General features: G+C 36.0%; 20 non-coding genes across 20 annotated transcripts; all 20 read right to left on the bottom strand.

Moving 5' to 3' along the window:
• Positions 1-74: 74 nt before the first annotated feature.
• Positions 75-157, bottom strand: TRNAL-CAG (transfer RNA leucine (anticodon CAG)). Its single transcript has one exon. It is a non-coding gene; the product is annotated as a tRNA-Leu (tRNA).
• Positions 158-835: 678 nt separating this feature from the next.
• On the bottom strand, positions 836-908 carry TRNAF-GAA (transfer RNA phenylalanine (anticodon GAA)). The gene has a single exon. It is a non-coding gene; the product is annotated as a tRNA-Phe (tRNA).
• A 900-nt stretch (positions 909-1,808) lies between these two features.
• TRNAL-CAG (transfer RNA leucine (anticodon CAG)) lies at positions 1,809-1,891 on the bottom strand. The gene has a single exon. It is a non-coding gene; the product is annotated as a tRNA-Leu (tRNA).
• A 677-nt stretch (positions 1,892-2,568) lies between these two features.
• On the bottom strand, positions 2,569-2,641 carry TRNAF-GAA (transfer RNA phenylalanine (anticodon GAA)). Its single transcript has one exon. It is a non-coding gene; the product is annotated as a tRNA-Phe (tRNA).
• Positions 2,642-3,536: 895 nt separating this feature from the next.
• Positions 3,537-3,619, bottom strand: TRNAL-CAG (transfer RNA leucine (anticodon CAG)). The gene has a single exon. It is a non-coding gene; the product is annotated as a tRNA-Leu (tRNA).
• A 680-nt stretch (positions 3,620-4,299) lies between these two features.
• Positions 4,300-4,372, bottom strand: TRNAF-GAA (transfer RNA phenylalanine (anticodon GAA)). The gene has a single exon. It is a non-coding gene; the product is annotated as a tRNA-Phe (tRNA).
• An 899-nt stretch (positions 4,373-5,271) lies between these two features.
• On the bottom strand, positions 5,272-5,354 carry TRNAL-CAG (transfer RNA leucine (anticodon CAG)). Its single transcript has one exon. It is a non-coding gene; the product is annotated as a tRNA-Leu (tRNA).
• Positions 5,355-6,031: 677 nt separating this feature from the next.
• TRNAF-GAA (transfer RNA phenylalanine (anticodon GAA)) lies at positions 6,032-6,104 on the bottom strand. Its single transcript has one exon. It is a non-coding gene; the product is annotated as a tRNA-Phe (tRNA).
• An 898-nt stretch (positions 6,105-7,002) lies between these two features.
• TRNAL-CAG (transfer RNA leucine (anticodon CAG)) lies at positions 7,003-7,085 on the bottom strand. The gene has a single exon. It is a non-coding gene; the product is annotated as a tRNA-Leu (tRNA).
• A 680-nt stretch (positions 7,086-7,765) lies between these two features.
• Positions 7,766-7,838, bottom strand: TRNAF-GAA (transfer RNA phenylalanine (anticodon GAA)). The gene has a single exon. It is a non-coding gene; the product is annotated as a tRNA-Phe (tRNA).
• An 894-nt stretch (positions 7,839-8,732) lies between these two features.
• Positions 8,733-8,815, bottom strand: TRNAL-CAG (transfer RNA leucine (anticodon CAG)). The gene has a single exon. It is a non-coding gene; the product is annotated as a tRNA-Leu (tRNA).
• Positions 8,816-9,495: 680 nt separating this feature from the next.
• On the bottom strand, positions 9,496-9,568 carry TRNAF-GAA (transfer RNA phenylalanine (anticodon GAA)). The gene has a single exon. It is a non-coding gene; the product is annotated as a tRNA-Phe (tRNA).
• Positions 9,569-10,467: 899 nt separating this feature from the next.
• TRNAL-CAG (transfer RNA leucine (anticodon CAG)) lies at positions 10,468-10,550 on the bottom strand. Its single transcript has one exon. It is a non-coding gene; the product is annotated as a tRNA-Leu (tRNA).
• Positions 10,551-11,227: 677 nt separating this feature from the next.
• TRNAF-GAA (transfer RNA phenylalanine (anticodon GAA)) lies at positions 11,228-11,300 on the bottom strand. Its single transcript has one exon. It is a non-coding gene; the product is annotated as a tRNA-Phe (tRNA).
• Positions 11,301-12,198: 898 nt separating this feature from the next.
• TRNAL-CAG (transfer RNA leucine (anticodon CAG)) lies at positions 12,199-12,281 on the bottom strand. The gene has a single exon. It is a non-coding gene; the product is annotated as a tRNA-Leu (tRNA).
• A 680-nt stretch (positions 12,282-12,961) lies between these two features.
• Positions 12,962-13,034, bottom strand: TRNAF-GAA (transfer RNA phenylalanine (anticodon GAA)). Its single transcript has one exon. It is a non-coding gene; the product is annotated as a tRNA-Phe (tRNA).
• An 899-nt stretch (positions 13,035-13,933) lies between these two features.
• On the bottom strand, positions 13,934-14,016 carry TRNAL-CAG (transfer RNA leucine (anticodon CAG)). Its single transcript has one exon. It is a non-coding gene; the product is annotated as a tRNA-Leu (tRNA).
• A 676-nt stretch (positions 14,017-14,692) lies between these two features.
• Positions 14,693-14,765, bottom strand: TRNAF-GAA (transfer RNA phenylalanine (anticodon GAA)). The gene has a single exon. It is a non-coding gene; the product is annotated as a tRNA-Phe (tRNA).
• A 2,364-nt stretch (positions 14,766-17,129) lies between these two features.
• TRNAF-GAA (transfer RNA phenylalanine (anticodon GAA)) lies at positions 17,130-17,202 on the bottom strand. The gene has a single exon. It is a non-coding gene; the product is annotated as a tRNA-Phe (tRNA).
• A 900-nt stretch (positions 17,203-18,102) lies between these two features.
• Positions 18,103-18,199, bottom strand: TRNAL-CAG (transfer RNA leucine (anticodon CAG)). Its single transcript is given in 2 exon segments — positions 18,103-18,147; positions 18,162-18,199. It is a non-coding gene; the product is annotated as a tRNA-Leu (tRNA).
• Between the last annotated feature and the right edge of the window lie 893 nt (positions 18,200-19,092).

Here is a 19,092-nt window from a genome sequence, read left to right as displayed (position 1 = left end):
GCTAAGTTTGGTTTGAGCCCCATCTAATCAATAACTGAAGGGAATCTGTATAGTTTCATGAAACGAAAAGGTGATGTCAGAAGTGGGATTTGAACCCACGCCTCCAAGAGAGACTGCGACCTGAACGCAGCGCCTTAGACCGCTCGGCCATCCTGACTTCTTGTGGATTTTGTACCTTAACCAACTTGTCGCAACACACAAAAACATTAATAAATAGCATTTTTCATGTGTGGACTTTTTGTCAGCATTAATTTTCAAACCTCCTTTTATTTTGTTAGGATGTTAGAAATGTTAGATTTCTCACAAAATGCGGTGATGCATCATATTTCTTCAGAAACTACCATTTGGCCACACAGCAGGGCTTTGAAAATAAGAGCACCATTCGGGTTTTGGAATGCAGATTTTGCAAGAATAGTTTGCGGTAAAATTTTCAGAGTACCAAACATACCAAAAACAGCAGAAACCCCCCCCAAAGTGACCCCATTTTAGAAATTACTTCTCACAATGAATCCATATACACCACAGCATTTCATAGTCAAACATACATGGCTGAAATCATTCAGCTAGTGTCTGATACATGATGCCTGTATCAGCTATCCGGTTCCCATTAAATCCTCTTACAGCTTAGTGAAATGGAAATAAACAAAATAGAGGAAAAATTAAAAAAAATAATAATTTGCTCAAAAGGAAAAGCTCCCATTTCTCATCTTTTCAACATTTTATTTTCTGTAGATAGTTAAGATTTTTAGGCCTTTTTTTCATTTTCTTTCAGTCATCAGCCCATGTGCTTTGTTCATTTTCTCCTTAAAATGTAAACAGTGAAGAAAAATTATGTTGCCGAAACCCGGGATCGAACCAGGGACCTTTAGATCTTCAGTCTAACGCTCTCCCAACTGAGCTATTTCGGCCAAACACAAACAACTTTAGGAGTGTTTGACACTCGGCAAATGTCAAGCGAAACCCCTGAAAATGTATATTTTTATTTTTGCTTTGACTAGTTTTTGCAGCATGATTTCTATTTGAAACTCCTGCCATTTTGTTGTACATGTTTAATAACTTTCATTAACTATTTGTGAATGAGTAAAAAAAAAATGCAATTTTGACAGATTTTTTTACATTTCCAATTTGACTCTATTCATCACGTTCATTCTAACCCTGTGTTTATGAGACAGGTGATGGTTGCACATAAAACACAATGTGCATGCATAATGTTACATCAAGTTTTATTTGATATTAGATGCAAATAATTGGAGCAAAAAAGGAGACAAAAATTTAGAGAAAATATTTTAATGATTGTTAACTTTCAATCTTGAAAACGTTTGTCCCAAAATGTGCTGAAACTTAGATGTCAGTATCGCATGCGCATTTCAGACTTTTTAATCTATGATTACCTACTTTTTCAGCTTTTGTTTATTAAGTACTGTTATGGTCTATTGAGGAATGAGGTAAACAAATATGAAATTAGACTTACCTGCAATTCAGTTTATAGAAATCTCCCAGAACAGCCCCATAGGATGTGGAATCTCCGACCTAATAGGGAAAGAGAACACAAAGAGGTGAAATAATCCTCCCCATTCACCGCCCATAGTATTTTTATGGTGCCAAGACAGCTAACATATGCACATAAAACCTATTTCACAATCCTAGAGTTCCGTTTATAGATGACAATTTCAGATTCACCCCAAAAGCTCCTAGGTAGTCATAACTTTGGGATCAGGTTTTTTAAGGCCCATTGCTAAGTTTGGTTTGAGCCCCATCTAATCAATAACTGAAGGGAATCTGTATAGTTTCATGAAACGAAAAGGTGATGTCAGAAGTGGGATTTGAACCCACGCCTCCAAGAGAGACTGCGACCTGAACGCAGCGCCTTAGACCGCTCGGCCATCCTGACTTCTTGTGGATTTTGTACCTTAACCAACTTGTCGCAACACACAAAAACATTAATAAATAGCATTTTTCATGTGTGGACTTTTTGTCAGCATTAATTTTCAAACCTCCTTTTATTTTGTTAGGATGTTAGAAATGTTAGATTTCTCACAAAATGCGGTGATGCATCATATTTCTTCAGAAACTACCATTTGGCCACACAGCAGGGCTTTGAAAATAAGAGCACCATTCGGGTTTTGGAATGCAGATTTTGCAAGAATAGTTTGCGGTAAAATTTTCAGAGTACCAAACATACCAAAAACAGCAGAAACCCCCCCCAAAGTGACCCCATTTTAGAAATTACTTCTCACAATGAATCCATATACACCACAGCATTTCATAGTCAAACATACATGGCTGAAATCATTCAGCTAGTGTCTGATACATGATGCCTGTATCAGCTATCCGGTTCCCATTAAATCCTCTTACAGCTTAGTGAAATGGAAATAAACAAAATAGAGGAAAAATTAAAAAAAATAATAATTTGCTCAAAAGGAAAAGCTCCCATTTCTCATCTTTTCAACATTTTATTTTCTGTAGATAGTTAAGATTTTTAGGCCTTTTTTCATTTTCTTTCAGTCATCAGCCCATGTGCTTTGTTCATTTTCTCCTTAAAATGTAAACAGTGAAGAAAAATTATGTTGCCGAAACCCGGGATCGAACCAGGGACCTTTAGATCTTCAGTCTAACGCTCTCCCAACTGAGCTATTTCGGCCAAACACAAACAACTTTAGGAGTGTTTGACACTCGGCAAATGTCAAGCGAAACCCCTGAAAATGTATATTTTTATTTTTGCTTTGACTAGTTTTTGCAGCATGATTTCTATTTGAAACTCCTGCCATTTTGTTGTACATGTTTAATAACTTTCATTAACTATTTGTGAATGAGTAGAAAAAAAATGCAATTTTGACAGATTTTTTTACATTTCCAATTTGACTCTATTCATCACGTTCATTCTAACCCTGTGTTTATGAGACAGGTGATGGTTGCACATAAAACACAATGTGCATGCATAATGTTACATCAAGTTTTATTTGATATTAGATGCAAATAATTGGAGCAAAAAAGGAGACAAAAATTTAGAGAAAATATTTTAATGATTGTTAACTTTCAATCTTGAAAACGTTTGTCCCAAAATGTGCTGAAACTTAGATGTCAGTATCGCATGCGCATTTCAGACTTTTTAATCTATGATTACCTACTTTTTCAGCTTTTGTTTATTAAGTACTGTTATGGTCTATTGAGGAATGAGGTAAACAAATATGAAATTAGACTTACCTGCAATTCAGTTTATAGAAATCTCCCAGAACAGCCCCATAGGATGTGGAATCTCCGACCTAATAGGGAAAGAGAACACAAAGAGGTGAAATAATCCTCCCCATTCACCGCCCATAGTATTTTTATGGTGCCAAGACAGCTAACATATGCACATAAAACCTATTTCACAATCCTAGAGTTACGTTTATAGATGACAATTTCAGATTCACCCCAAAAACTCCCAGGTAGTCATAACTTTGGGATCAGGTTTTTTAAGGCCCATTGCTAAGTTTGGTTTGAGCCCCATCTAATCAATAACTGAAGGGAATCTGTATAGTTTCATGAAACGGTGATGTCAGAAGTGGGATTTGAACCCACGCCTCCAAGAGAGACTGCGACCTGAACACAGCGCCTTAGACCGCTCGGCCATCCTGACTTCTTGTGGATTTTGTACCTTAACCAACTTGTCGCAACACACAAAAACATGAATAAATAGCATTTTTCATGTGTGTACTTTTTGTCAGCATTAATTTTCAAACCTCCTTTTATTTTGTTAGGATGTTAGAAATGTTAGATTTCTCACAAAATGCGGTGATGCATCATATTTCTTCAGAAACTACCATTTGGCCACACAGCAGGGCTTTGAAAATAAGAGCACCATTCGGGTTTTGGAATGCAGATTTTGCAAGAATAGTTTGCGGTAAAATTTTCAGAGTACCAAACATACCAAAAACAGCAGAAACCCCCCCCCCCAAAGTGACCCCATTTTAGAAATTACTTCTCACAATGAATCCATATACACCACAGCATTTCATAGTCAAACATACATGGCTGAAATCATTCAGCTAGTGTCTGATACATGATGCCTGTATCAGCTATCCGGTTCCCATTAAATCCTCTTACAGCTTAGTGAAATGGAAATAAACAAAATAGAGGAAAAATTAAAAAAAATAATAATTTGCTCAAAAGGAAAAGCTCCCATTTCTCATCTTTTCAACATTTAATTTTCTGTAGATAGTTAAGATTTTTAGGCCTTTTTTCATTTTCTTTCAGTCATCAGCCCATGTGCTTTGTTCATTTTCTCCTTAAAATGTAAACAGTGAAGAAAAATTATGTTGCCGAAACCCGGGATCGAACCAGGGACCTTTAGATCTTCAGTCTAACGCTCTCCCAACTGAGCTATTTCGGCCAAACACAAACAACTTTAAGAGTGTTTGACACTCGGCAAATGTCAAGCGAAACCCCTGAAAATGTATATTTTTATTTTTGCTTTGACTAGTTTTTGCAGCATGATTTCTATTTGAAACTCCTGCCATTTTGTTGTACATGTTTAATAACTTTCATTAACTCTTTGTGACTGAGTAGAAAAAAAATGCAATTTTGACAGATTTTTTTACATTTCCAATTTGACTCTATTCATCATGTTCATTCTAACCCTGTGTTTATGAGACAGGTGATGGTTGCACATAAAACACAATGTGCATGCATAATGTTACATCAAGTTTTATTTGATATTAGATGCAAATAATTGGAGCAAAAAAGGAGACAAAAATTTAGAGAAAATATTTTAATGATTGTTAACTTTCAATGTGAAAACGTTTGTCCCAAAATGTGCTGAAACTTAGATGTCAGTATCGCATGCGCATTTCAGACTTTTTAATCTATGATTACCTACTTTTTCAGCTTTTGTTTATTAAGTACTGTTATGGTCTATTGAGGAATGAGGTAAACAAATATGAAATTAGACTTACCTGCAATTCAGTTTATAGAAATCTCCCAGAACAGCCCCATAGGATGTGGAATCTCCGACCTAATAGGGAAAGAGAACACAAAGAGGTGAAATAATCCTCCCCATTCACCGCCCATAGTATTTTTATGGTGCCAAGACAGCTAACATATGCACATAAAACCTATTTCACAATCCTAGAGTTCCGTTTATAGATGACAATTTCAGATTCACCCCAAAAGCTCCCAGGTAGTCATAACTTTGGGATCAGGTTTTTTAAGGCCCATTGCTAAGTTTGGTTTGAGCCCCATCTAATCAATAACTGAAGGGAATCTGTATAGTTTCATGAAACGAAAAGGTGATGTCAGAAGTGGGATTTGAACCCACGCCTCCAAGAGAGACTGCGACCTGAACGCAGCGCCTTAGACCGCTCGGCCATCCTGACTTCTTGTGGATTTTGTACCTTAACCAACTTGTCGCAACACACAAAAACATTAATAAATAGCATTTTTCATGTGTGGACTTTTTGTCAGCATTAATTTTCAAACCTCCTTTTATTTTGTTAGGATGTTAGAAATGTTAGATTTCTCACAAAATGCGGTGATGCATCATATTTCTTCAGAAACTACCATTTGGCCACACAGCAGGGCTTTGAAAATAAGAGCACCATTCGGGTTTTGGAATGCAGATTTTGCAAGAATAGTTTGTGGTAAAATTTTCAGAGTACCAAACATACCAAAAACAGCAGAAACCCCCCCCAAAGTGACCCCATTTTAGAAATTACTTCTCACAATGAATCCATATACACCACAGCATTTCATAGTCAAACATACATGGCTGAAATCATTCAGCTAGTGTCTGATACATGATGCCTGTATCAGCTATCCGGTTCCCATTAAATCCTCTTACAGCTTAGTGAAATGGAAATAAACAAAATAGAGGAAAAATTAAAAAAAATAATAATTTGCTCAAAAGGAAAAGCTCCCATTTCTCATCTTTTCAACATTTTATTTTCTGTAGATAGTTAAGATTTTTAGGCCTTTTTTCATTTTCTTTCAGTCATCAGCCCATGTGCTTTGTTCATTTTCTCCTTAAAATGTAAACAGTGAAGAAAAATTATGTTGCCGAAACCCGGGATCGAACCAGGGACCTTTAGATCTTCAGTCTAACGCTCTCCCAACTGAGCTATTTCGGCCAAACACAAACAACTTTAGGAGTGTTTGACACTCGGCAAATGTCAAGCGAAACCCCTGAAAATGTATATTTTTATTTTTGCTTTGACTAGTTTTTGCAGCATGATTTCTATTTGAAACTCCTGCCATTTTGTTGTACATGTTTAATAACTTTCATTAACTATTTGTGAATGAGTAGAAAAAAAATGCAATTTGACAGATTTTTTTACATTTCCAATTTGACTCTATTCATCACGTTCATTCTAACCCTGTGTTTATGAGACAGGTGATGGTTGCACATAAAACACAATGTGCATGCATAATGTTACATCAAGTTTTATTTGATATTAGATGCAAATAATTGGAGCAAAAAAGGAGACAAAAATTTAGAGAAAATATTTTAATGATTGTTAACTTTCAATGTGAAAACGTTTGTCCCAAAATGTGCTGAAACTTAGATGTCAGTATCGCATGCGCATTTCAGACTTTTTAATCTATGATTACCTACTTTTTCAGCTTTTGTTTATTAAGTACTGTTATGGTCTATTGAGGAGTGAGGTAAACAAATATGAAATTAGACTTACCTGCAATTCAGTTTATAGAAATCTCCCAGAACAGCCCCATAGGATGTGGAATCTCCGACCTAATAGGGAAAGAGAACACAAAGAGGTGAAATAATCCTCCCCATTCACCGCCCATAGTATTTTTATGGTGCCAAGACAGCTAACATATGCACATAAAACCTATTTCACAATCCTAGAGTTCCGTTTATAGATGACAATTTCAGATTCACCCCAAAAACTCCCAGGTAGTCATAACTTTGGGATCAGGTTTTTTAAGGCCCATTGCTAAGTTTGGTTTGAGCCCCATCTAATCAATAACTGAAGGGAATCTGTATAGTTTCATGAAACGAAAAGGTGATGTCAGAAGTGGGATTTGAACCCACGCCTCCAAGAGAGTCTGCGACCTGAACGCAGCGCCTTAGACCGCTCGGCCATCCTGACTTCTTGTGGATTTTGTACCTTAACCAACTTGTCGCAACACACAAAAACATTAATAAATAGCATTTTTGATGTGTGGACTTTTTGTCAGCATTAATTTTCAAACCTCCTTTTATTTTGTTAGGATGTTAGAAATGTTAGATTTCTCACAAAATGCGGTGATGCATCATATTTCTTCAGAAACTACCATTTGGCCACACAGCAGGGCTTTGAAAATAAGAGCACCATTCGGGTTTTGGAATGCAGATTTTGCAAGAATAGTTTGCGGTAAAATTTTCAGAGTACCAAACATACCAAAAACAGCAGAAACCCCCCCCCCAAAGTGACCCCATTTTAGAAATTACTTCTCACAATAAATCCATATACACCACAGCATTTCATAGTCAAACATACATGGCTGAAATCATTCAGCTAGTGTCTGATACATGATGCCTGTATCAGCTATCCGGTTCCCATTAAATCCTCTTACAGCTTAGTGAAATGGAAATAAACAAAATAGAGGAAAAATTAAAAAAAATAATAATTTGCTCAAAAGGAAAAGCTCCCATTTCTCATCTTTTCAACATTTTATTTTCTGTAGATAGTTAAGATTTTTAGGCCTTTTTTTCATTTTCTTTCAGTCATCAGCCCATGTGCTTTGTTCATTTTCTCCTTAAAATGTAAACAGTGAAGAAAAATTATGTTGCCGAAACCCGGGATCGAACCAGGGACCTTTAGATCTTCAGTCTAACGCTCTCCCAACTGAGCTATTTCGGCCAAACACAAACAACTTTAGGAGTGTTTGACACTCGGCAAATGTCAAGCGAAACCCCTGAAAATGTATATTTTTATTTTTGCTTTGACTAGTTTTTGCAGCATGATTTCTATTTGAAACTCCTGCCATTTTGTTGTACATGTTTAATAACTTTCATTAACTATTTGTGAATGAGTAGAAAAAAAATGCAATTTTGACAGATTTTTTTACATTTCCAATTTGACTCTATTCATCACGTTCATTCTAACCCTGTGTTTATGAGACAGGTGATGGTTGCACATAAAACACAATGTGCATGCATAATGTTACATCAAGTTTTATTTGATATTAGATGCAAATAATTGGAGCAAAAAAGGAGACAAAAATTTAGAGAAAATATTTTAATGATTGTTAACTTTCAATGTGAAAACGTTTGTCCCAAAATGTGCTGAAACTTAGATGTCAGTATCGCATGCGCATTTCAGACTTTTTAATCTATGATTACCTACTTTTTCAGCTTTTGTTTATTAAGTACTGTTATGGTCTATTGAGGAATGAGGTAAACAAATATGAAATTAGACTTACCTGCAATTCAGTTTATAGAAATCTCCCAGAACAGCCCCATAGGATGTGGAATCTCCGACCTAATAGGGAAAGAGAACACAAAGAGGTGAAATAATCCTCCCCATTCACCGCCCATAGTATTTTTATGGTGCCAAGACAGCTAACATATGCACATAAAACCTATTTCACAATCCTAGAGTTACGTTTATAGATGACAATTTCAGATTCACCCCAAAAACTCCCAGGTAGTCATAACTTTGGGATCAGGTTTTTTAAGGCCCATTGCTAAGTTTGGTTTGAGCCCCATCTAATCAATAACTGAAGGGAATCTGTATAGTTTCATGAAACGGTGATGTCAGAAGTGGGATTTGAACCCACGCCTCCAAGAGAGACTGCGACCTGAACACAGCGCCTTAGACCGCTCGGCCATCCTGACTTCTTGTGGATTTTGTACCTTAACCAACTTGTCGCAACACACAAAAACATGAATAAATAGCATTTTTCATGTGTGTACTTTTTGTCAGCATTAATTTTCAAACCTCCTTTTATTTTGTTAGGATGTTAGAAATGTTAGATTTCTCACAAAATGCGGTGATGCATCATATTTCTTCAGAAACTACCATTTGGCCACACAGCAGGGCTTTGAAAATAAGAGCACCATTCGGGTTTTGGAATGCAGATTTTGCAAGAATAGTTTGCGGTAAAATTTTCAGAGTACCAAACATACCAAAAACAGCAGAAACCCCCCCCCCCAAAGTGACCCCATTTTAGAAATTACTTCTCACAATGAATCCATATACACCACAGCATTTCATAGTCAAACATACATGGCTGAAATCATTCAGCTAGTGTCTGATACATGATGCCTGTATCAGCTATCCGGTTCCCATTAAATCCTCTTACAGCTTAGTGAAATGGAAATAAACAAAATAGAGGAAAAATTAAAAAAAATAATAATTTGCTCAAAAGGAAAAGCTCCCATTTCTCATCTTTTCAACATTTAATTTTCTGTAGATAGTTAAGATTTTTAGGCCTTTTTTCATTTTCTTTCAGTCATCAGCCCATGTGCTTTGTTCATTTTCTCCTTAAAATGTAAACAGTGAAGAAAAATTATGTTGCCGAAACCCGGGATCGAACCAGGGACCTTTAGATCTTCAGTCTAACGCTCTCCCAACTGAGCTATTTCGGCCAAACACAAACAACTTTAAGAGTGTTTGACACTCGGCAAATGTCAAGCGAAACCCCTGAAAATGTATATTTTTATTTTTGCTTTGACTAGTTTTTGCAGCATGATTTCTATTTGAAACTCCTGCCATTTTGTTGTACATGTTTAATAACTTTCATTAACTCTTTGTGACTGAGTAGAAAAAAAATGCAATTTTGACAGATTTTTTTACATTTCCAATTTGACTCTATTCATCATGTTCATTCTAACCCTGTGTTTATGAGACAGGTGATGGTTGCACATAAAACACAATGTGCATGCATAATGTTACATCAAGTTTTATTTGATATTAGATGCAAATAATTGGAGCAAAAAAGGAGACAAAAATTTAGAGAAAATATTTTAATGATTGTTAACTTTCAATGTGAAAACGTTTGTCCCAAAATGTGCTGAAACTTAGATGTCAGTATCGCATGCGCATTTCAGACTTTTTAATCTATGATTACCTACTTTTTCAGCTTTTGTTTATTAAGTACTGTTATGGTCTATTGAGGAATGAGGTAAACAAATATGAAATTAGACTTACCTGCAATTCAGTTTATAGAAATCTCCCAGAACAGCCCCATAGGATGTGGAATCTCCGACCTAATAGGGAAAGAGAACACAAAGAGGTGAAATAATCCTCCCCATTCACCGCCCATAGTATTTTTATGGTGCCAAGACAGCTAACATATGCACATAAAACCTATTTCACAATCCTAGAGTTCCGTTTATAGATGACAATTTCAGATTCACCCCAAAAGCTCCCAGGTAGTCATAACTTTGGGATCAGGTTTTTTAAGGCCCATTGCTAAGTTTGGTTTGAGCCCCATCTAATCAATAACTGAAGGGAATCTGTATAGTTTCATGAAACGAAAAGGTGATGTCAGAAGTGGGATTTGAACCCACGCCTCCAAGAGAGACTGCGACCTGAACGCAGCGCCTTAGACCGCTCGGCCATCCTGACTTCTTGTGGATTTTGTACCTTAACCAACTTGTCGCAACACACAAAAACATTAATAAATAGCATTTTTCATGTGTGGACTTTTTGTCAGCATTAATTTTCAAACCTCCTTTTATTTTGTTAGGATGTTAGAAATGTTAGATTTCTCACAAAATGCGGTGATGCATCATATTTCTTCAGAAACTACCATTTGGCCACACAGCAGGGCTTTGAAAATAAGAGCACCATTCGGGTTTTGGAATGCAGATTTTGCAAGAATAGTTTGTGGTAAAATTTTCAGAGTACCAAACATACCAAAAACAGCAGAAACCCCCCCCAAAGTGACCCCATTTTAGAAATTACTTCTCACAATGAATCCATATACACCACAGCATTTCATAGTCAAACATACATGGCTGAAATCATTCAGCTAGTGTCTGATACATGATGCCTGTATCAGCTATCCGGTTCCCATTAAATCCTCTTACAGCTTAGTGAAATGGAAATAAACAAAATAGAGGAAAAATTAAAAAAAATAATAATTTGCTCAAAAGGAAAAGCTCCCATTTCTCATCTTTTCAACATTTTATTTTCTGTAGATAGTTAAGATTTTTAGGCCTTTTTTCATTTTCTTTCAGTCATCAGCCCATGTGCTTTGTTCATTTTCTCCTTAAAATGTAAACAGTGAAGAAAAATTATGTTGCCGAAACCCGGGATCGAACCAGGGACCTTTAGATCTTCAGTCTAACGCTCTCCCAACTGAGCTATTTCGGCCAAACACAAACAACTTTAGGAGTGTTTGACACTCGGCAAATGTCAAGCGAAACCCCTGAAAATGTATATTTTTATTTTTGCTTTGACTAGTTTTTGCAGCATGATTTCTATTTGAAACTCCTGCCATTTTGTTGTACATGTTTAATAACTTTCATTAACTATTTGTGAATGAGTAGAAAAAAAATGCAATTTGACAGATTTTTTTACATTTCCAATTTGACTCTATTCATCACGTTCATTCTAACCCTGTGTTTATGAGACAGGTGATGGTTGCACATAAAACACAATGTGCATGCATAATGTTACATCAAGTTTTATTTGATATTAGATGCAAATAATTGGAGCAAAAAAGGAGACAAAAATTTAGAGAAAATATTTTAATGATTGTTAACTTTCAATGTGAAAACGTTTGTCCCAAAATGTGCTGAAACTTAGATGTCAGTATCGCATGCGCATTTCAGACTTTTTAATCTATGATTACCTACTTTTTCAGCTTTTGTTTATTAAGTACTGTTATGGTCTATTGAGGAGTGAGGTAAACAAATATGAAATTAGACTTACCTGCAATTCAGTTTATAGAAATCTCCCAGAACAGCCCCATAGGATGTGGAATCTCCGACCTAATAGGGAAAGAGAACACAAAGAGGTGAAATAATCCTCCCCATTCACCGCCCATAGTATTTTTATGGTGCCAAGACAGCTAACATATGCACATAAAACCTATTTCACAATCCTAGAGTTCCGTTTATAGATGACAATTTCAGATTCACCCCAAAAACTCCCAGGTAGTCATAACTTTGGGATCAGGTTTTTTAAGGCCCATTGCTAAGTTTGGTTTGAGCCCCATCTAATCAATAACTGAAGGGAATCTGTATAGTTTCATGAAACGAAAAGGTGATGTCAGAAGTGGGATTTGAACCCACGCCTCCAAGAGAGTCTGCGACCTGAACGCAGCGCCTTAGACCGCTCGGCCATCCTGACTTCTTGTGGATTTTGTACCTTAACCAACTTGTCGCAACACACAAAAACATTAATAAATAGCATTTTTGATGTGTGGACTTTTTGTCAGCATTAATTTTCAAACCTCCTTTTATTTTGTTAGGATGTTAGAAATGTTAGATTTCTCACAAAATGCGGTGATGCATCATATTTCTTCAGAAACTACCATTTGGCCACACAGCAGGGCTTTGAAAATAAGAGCACCATTCGGGTTTTGGAATGCAGATTTTGCAAGAATAGTTTGCGGTAAAATTTTCAGAGTACCAAACATACCAAAAACAGCAGAAACCCCCCCCCCAAAGTGACCCCATTTTAGAAATTACTTCTCACAATAAATCCATATACACCACAGCATTTCATAGTCAAACATACATGGCTGAAATCATTCAGCTAGTGTCTGATACATGATGCCTGTATCAGCTATCCGGTTCCCATTAAATCCTCTTACAGCTTAGTGAAATGGAAATAAACAAAATAGAGGAAAAATTAAAAAAAATAATAATTTGCTCAAAAGGAAAAGCTCCCATTTCTCATCTTTTCAACATTTTATTTTCTGTAGATAGTTAAGATTTTTAGGCCTTTTTTTCATTTTCTTTCAGTCATCAGCCCATGTGCTTTGTTCATTTTCTCCTTAAAATGTAAACAGTGAAGAAAAATTATGTTGCCGAAACCCGGGATCGAACCAGGGACCTTTAGATCTTCAGTCTAACGCTCTCCCAACTGAGCTATTTCGGCCAAACACAAACAACTTTAGGAGTGTTTGACACTCGGCAAATGTCAAGCGAAACCCCTGAAAATGTATATTTTTATTTTTGCTTTGACTAGTTTTTGCAGCATGATTTCTATTTGAAACTCCTGCCATTTTGTTGTACATGTTTAATAACTTTCATTAACTATTTGTGAATGAGTAGAAAAAAAATGCAATTTTGACAGATTTTTTTACATTTCCAATTTGACTCTATTCATCACGTTCATTCTAACCCTGTGTTTATGAGACAGGTGATGGTTGCACATAAAACACAATGTGCATGCATAATGTTACATCAAGTTTTATTTGATATTAGATGCAAATAATTGGAGCAAAAAAGGAGACAAAAATTTAGAGAAAATATTTTAATGATTGTTAACTTTCAATGTGAAAACGTTTGTCCCAAAATGTGCTGAAACTTAGATGTCAGTATCGCATGCGCATTTCAGACTTTTTAATCTATGATTACCTACTTTTTCAGCTTTTGTTTATTAAGTACTGTTATGGTCTATTGAGGAATGAGGTAAACAAATATGAAATTAGACTTACCTGCAATTCAGTTTATAGAAATCTCCCAGAACAGCCCCATAGGATGTGGAATCTCCGACCTAATAGGGAAAGAGAACACAAAGAGGTGAAATAATCCTCCCCATTCACCGCCCATAGTATTTTTATGGTGCCAAGACAGCTAACATATGCACATAAAACCTATTTCACAATCCTAGAGTTCCGTTTATAGATGACAATTTCAGATTCACCCCAAAAACTCCCAGGTAGTCATAACTTTGGGATCAGGTTTTTTAAGGCCCATTGCTAAGTTTGGTTTGAGCCCCATCTAATAAATAACTGAAGGGAATCTGTATAGTTTCATGAAACGAAAAGGTGATGTCAGAAGTGGGATTTGAACCCACGCCTCCAAGAGAGACTGCGACCTGAACGCAGCGCCTTAGACCGCTCGGCCATCCTGACTTCTTGTGGATTTTGTACCTTAACCAACTTGTCGCAACACACAAAAACATTAATAAATAGCATTTTTCATGTGTGTACTTTTTGTCAGCATTAATTTTCAAACCTCCTTTTATTTTGTTAGGATGTTAGAAATGTTAGATTTCTCACAAAATGCGGTGATGCATCATATTTCTTCAGAAACTACCATTTGGCCACACAGCAGGGCTTTGAAAATAAGAGCACCATTCGGGTTTTGGAATGCAGATTTTGCAAGAATAGTTTGCGGTAAAATTTTCAGAGTACCAAACATACCAAAAACAGCAGAAACCCCCCCAAAGTGACCCCATTTTAGAAATTACTTCTCACAATGAATCCATATACACCACAGCATTTCATAGTCAAACATACATGGCCGAAATCATTCAGCTAGTGTCTGATACATGATGCCTGTATCAGCTATCCGGTTCCCATTAAATCCTCTTACAGCTTAGTGAAATGGAAATAAACAAAATAGAGGAAAAATTAAAAAAAATAATAATTTGCTCAAAAGGAAAAGCTCCCATTTCTCATCTTGTCAACATTTTATTTTCTGTAGATAGTTAAGATTTTTAGGCCTTTTTTCATTTTCTTTCAGTCATCAGCCCATGTGCTTTGTTCATTTTCTCCTTAAAATGTAAACAGTGAAGAAAAATTATGTTGCCGAAACCCGGGATCGAACCAGGGACGTTTAGATCTTCAGTCTAACGCTCTCCCAACTGAGCTATTTCGGCCAAACACAAACAACTTTAGGAGTGTTTGACACTCGGCAAATGTCAAGCGAAACCCCTGAAAATGTATATTTTTATTTTTGCTTTGACTAGTTTTTGCAGCATGATTTCTATTTGAAACTCCTGCCATTTTGTTGTACATGTTTAATAACTTTCATTAACTCTTTGTGAATGAGTAGAAAAAAAATGCAATTTTGACAGATTTTTTTACATTTCCAATTTGACTCTATTCATCATGTTCATTCTAACCCTGTGTTTATGAGACAGGTGATGGTTGCACATAAAACACAATGTGCATGCATAATGTTACATCAAGTTTTATTTGATATTAGATGCAAATAATTGGAGCAAAAAAGGAGACAAAAATTTAGAGAAAATATTTTAATGATTGTTAACTTTCAATGTGAAAACTTTTGTCCCAAAATGTGCTGAAACTTAGATGTCAGTATCGCATGCGCATTTCAGACTTTTTAATCTATGATTACCTACTTTTTCAGCTTTTGTTTATTAAGTACTGTTATGGTCTATTGAGGTATGAGGTAAACAAATATGAAATTAGACTTACCTGCAATTCAGTTTATAGAAATCTCCCAGAACAGCCCCATAGGATGTGGAATCTCCGACCTAATAGGGAAAGAGAACACAAAGAGGTGAAATAATCCTCCCCATTCACCGCCCATAGTATTTTTATGGTGCCAAGACAGCTAACATATGCACATAAAACCTATTTCAAAATCCTAGAGTTCCGTTTATAGATGACAATTTCAGATTCACTCCAAAAACTCCCAGGTAGTCATAACTTTGGGATCAGGTTTTTTAAGGCCCATTGCTAAGTTTGGTTTGAGCCCCATCTAATCAATAACTGAAGGGAATCTGTATAGTTTCATGAAACAAAAAGGTGATGTCAGAAGTGGATTTGAACCCACGCCTCCAAGAGAGACTGCGACCTGAATGCAGCGCCTTAGACCGCTCGGCCATCCTGACTTCTTGTGGATTTTGTACCTTAACTCTTTCCAAATTAGTCAGCAGAAATATGACCATCAATTGTCATTGAAAATTATTTTAAAATAATTAATATTACAGTTTTTATTTCTATACATTTGTTTAAACTATTAGTTATCAAGCCTATTTTGAGCTAAAAGGCCAAGCCCCATTTGTTAAAAAATATGACATGTATCACTTTATGCAGTAATAACTCTGGAATGCTTCTACATATCCCCGTAATTCTGAAAGTGTTTTTTGCGACACATTGTACTTTACATTAACTGCAAATTTAGGTCAATAAACTTTTAGTTTTTTTCTGTGAAAATATCTAAAGTTTGCTTAAAGTTTTGAAATATTAGTCATTTTTATTCTTTGACTGCTTATACCCTTAAACCAACTTGTCGCAACACACAAAAACATTAATAAATAGCATTTTTCATGTGTGTACTTTTTGTCAGCATTAATTTTCAAACCTCCTTTTATATTGTTAGGATGTTAGAAATGTTAGATTTCTCACAAAATGCGGTGATGCATCATATTTCTTCAGAAACTACCATTTGGCCACACAGCAGGGCTTTGAAAATAAGAGCACTATTCGGGTTTTGGAATGCAGATTTTGCAAGAATAGTTTGCGGTAAAATTTTCAGAGTACCAAACGTACCAAAACAGCAGAAACCCCCCCCCCCCCCAAAGTGACCCCATTTTAGAAATTACTTCTCACAATGAATTCATATACACCACAGCATTTCATAGTCAAACATACATGGCTGAAATCATTCAGCTAGTGTCTGATACATGATGCCTGTATCAGCTATCTGGTTCCCACTAAATCCTCTTACAGCTTAGTGAAATGGAAATAAACAAAATAGAGGAAAAATTAAAAAAAAAAATAATTTGCTCAAAAGGAAAAGCTCCCATTTCTCATCTTTTCAACATTTTATTTTCTGTAGATAGTTAAGATTTTTAGGCCTTTTTTCATTTTCTTTAAGTCATCAGCCCATGTGCTTTGTTCATTTTCTCCTTAAAGGGAACCTGTCACCTGAGTTTGGCGGGACTGGCTTTGGGTCATATGGGCGGAGTTTCCGGTGTTTGATTCACCCTTTCCTTACCTGCTGGCTGCATGCTGGCTGTAATATTGGATTGAAGTTCATTCTCTGTCCTCCATAGTACACGCCTGCGCAAAGCAATCTTGCCTTGCGCAGGCGTGTACTACGGAGGACACAGAATGAACTTCAATCCAATATTGCAGCCAGCATGCAGCCAGCAGGTAAGGAAAGGGTGAATCAAACACCCGAAAACTCCGCCCATATGACCCAAAACCAGTCCCGCCAAATTCAGGTGACAGAGTCCCTTTAAAATGTAAACAGTGAAGAAAAACTATGTTGCCGAAACCCGGGATCGAACCAGGGACCTTTAGATCTTCAGTCTAACGCTCTCCCAACTGAGCTATTTCGGCCAAACACAAACAACTTTAGGAGTGTTTGACACTCGGCAAATGTCAAGCGAAACTCCTGAAAATGTATATTTTTATTTTTGCTTTGACTAGTTTTTGCAGCATGATTTCTATTTGAAACTCCTGCCATTTTGTTGTACATGTTTAATTACTTTCATTAACTATTTGTGAATGAGTAGAAAAAAAATGCAATTTTGACAGATTTTTTTACATTTCCAATTTGACTCTATTCATCACGTTCATTCTAACCCTGTGTTTATGAGACAGGTGATGGTTGCACATAAAACACAATGTGCATGCATAATGTTACATCAAGTTTTATTTGATATTAGATGCAAATAATTGGAGCAAAAAAGGAGACAAAAATTTAGAGAAAATATTTTAATGATTGTTAACTTTCAATCTTGAAAACGTTTGTCCCAAAATGTGCTGAAACTTAGATGTCAGTATCGCATGCGCATTTCAGACTTTTTATTCTATGATTACCTACTTTTTCAGCTTTTGTTTATTAAGTACTGTTATGGTCTATTGAGGAATGAGGTAAACAAATATGAAATTAGACTTACCTGCAATTCAGTTTATAGAAATCTCCCAGAACAGCCCCATAGGATGTGGAATCTCCGACCTAATAGGGAAAGAGAACACAAAGAGGTGAAATAATCCTCCCCATTCACCGCCCATAGTATTTTTATGGTGCCAAGACAGCTAACATATGCACATAAAACCTATTTCAAAATCCTAGAGTTCCGTTTATAGATGACAATTTCAGATTCACCCCAAAAACTCCCAGGTAGTCATAACTTTGGGATCAGGTTTTTTAAGGCCCATTGCTAAGTTTGGTTTGAGCCCCATCTAATCAATAACTGAAGGGAATCTGTATAGTTTCATGAAACGGAAAGGTGATGTCAGAAGTGGGATTTGAACCCACGCCTCCAAAAGAGACTGCGACCTGAACGCAGCGACCTGAACGCAGCGCCTTAGACCGCTCGGCCATCCTGACTTCTTGTGGATTTTGTACCTTAACTCTTTCCAAATTAGTCAGCAGAAATATGACCATCAATTGTCATTGAAAATTATTTTAAAATAATTAATATTACAGTTTTTATTTCTATACATTTGTTTAAACTATTAGTTATCAAGCCTATTTTGAGCTAAAAGGCCAAGCCCCATTTGTTAAAAAATATGACATGTATCACTTTATGCAGTAATAACTCTGGAATGCTTCTACATATCCCCGTAATTCTGAAAGTGTTTTTTGTGACACATTGTACTTTACATTAACTGTAAATTTAGGTCAATAAACTTTTAGTTTTTTTCTGTGAAAATATCTAAAGTTTGCTAAAAATTTTGAAATATTAGTCATTTTTATTCTTTGACTGCTTATACCCTTAAACCAACTTGTCGCAACACACAAAAACATTAATAAATAGCATTTTTCATGTGTGTACTTTTTGTCAGCATTAATTTTCAAACCTCCTTTTATTTTGTTAGGATGTTAGAAATGTTAGATTTCTCACAAAATGCGGTGATGCATCATATTTCTTCAGAAACTACCATTTGGCCACACAGCAGGGCTTTGAAAATAAGAGCACTATTCGGGTTTTGGAAAGCAGATTTTGCAAGAATAGTTTGCGGTAAAATTTTCAGAGTACCAAACGTACCAAAACAGCAGAAACCCCCCCCCCAAAGTGACCCCATTTTAGAAATTACTTCTCACAATGAATTCATATACACCACAGCATTTCATAGTCAAACATACATGGCTGAAATCATTCAGCTAGTGTCTGATACATGATGCCTGTATCAGCTATCTGGTTCCCACTAAATCCTCTTACAGCTTAGTGAAATGGAAATAAACAAAATAGAGGAAAAATTAAAAAAAAATAATAATTT

The sequence above is a fragment of the Ranitomeya imitator genome, chromosome 10 (genome assembly GCF_032444005.1).
Source record: "Ranitomeya imitator isolate aRanImi1 chromosome 10, aRanImi1.pri, whole genome shotgun sequence".
NCBI lineage: Eukaryota > Metazoa > Chordata > Amphibia > Anura > Dendrobatidae > Ranitomeya > Ranitomeya imitator.
Note: the sequence above shows the minus strand (reverse complement) of the source record. Positions and strands in the feature narration are given on the sequence as shown.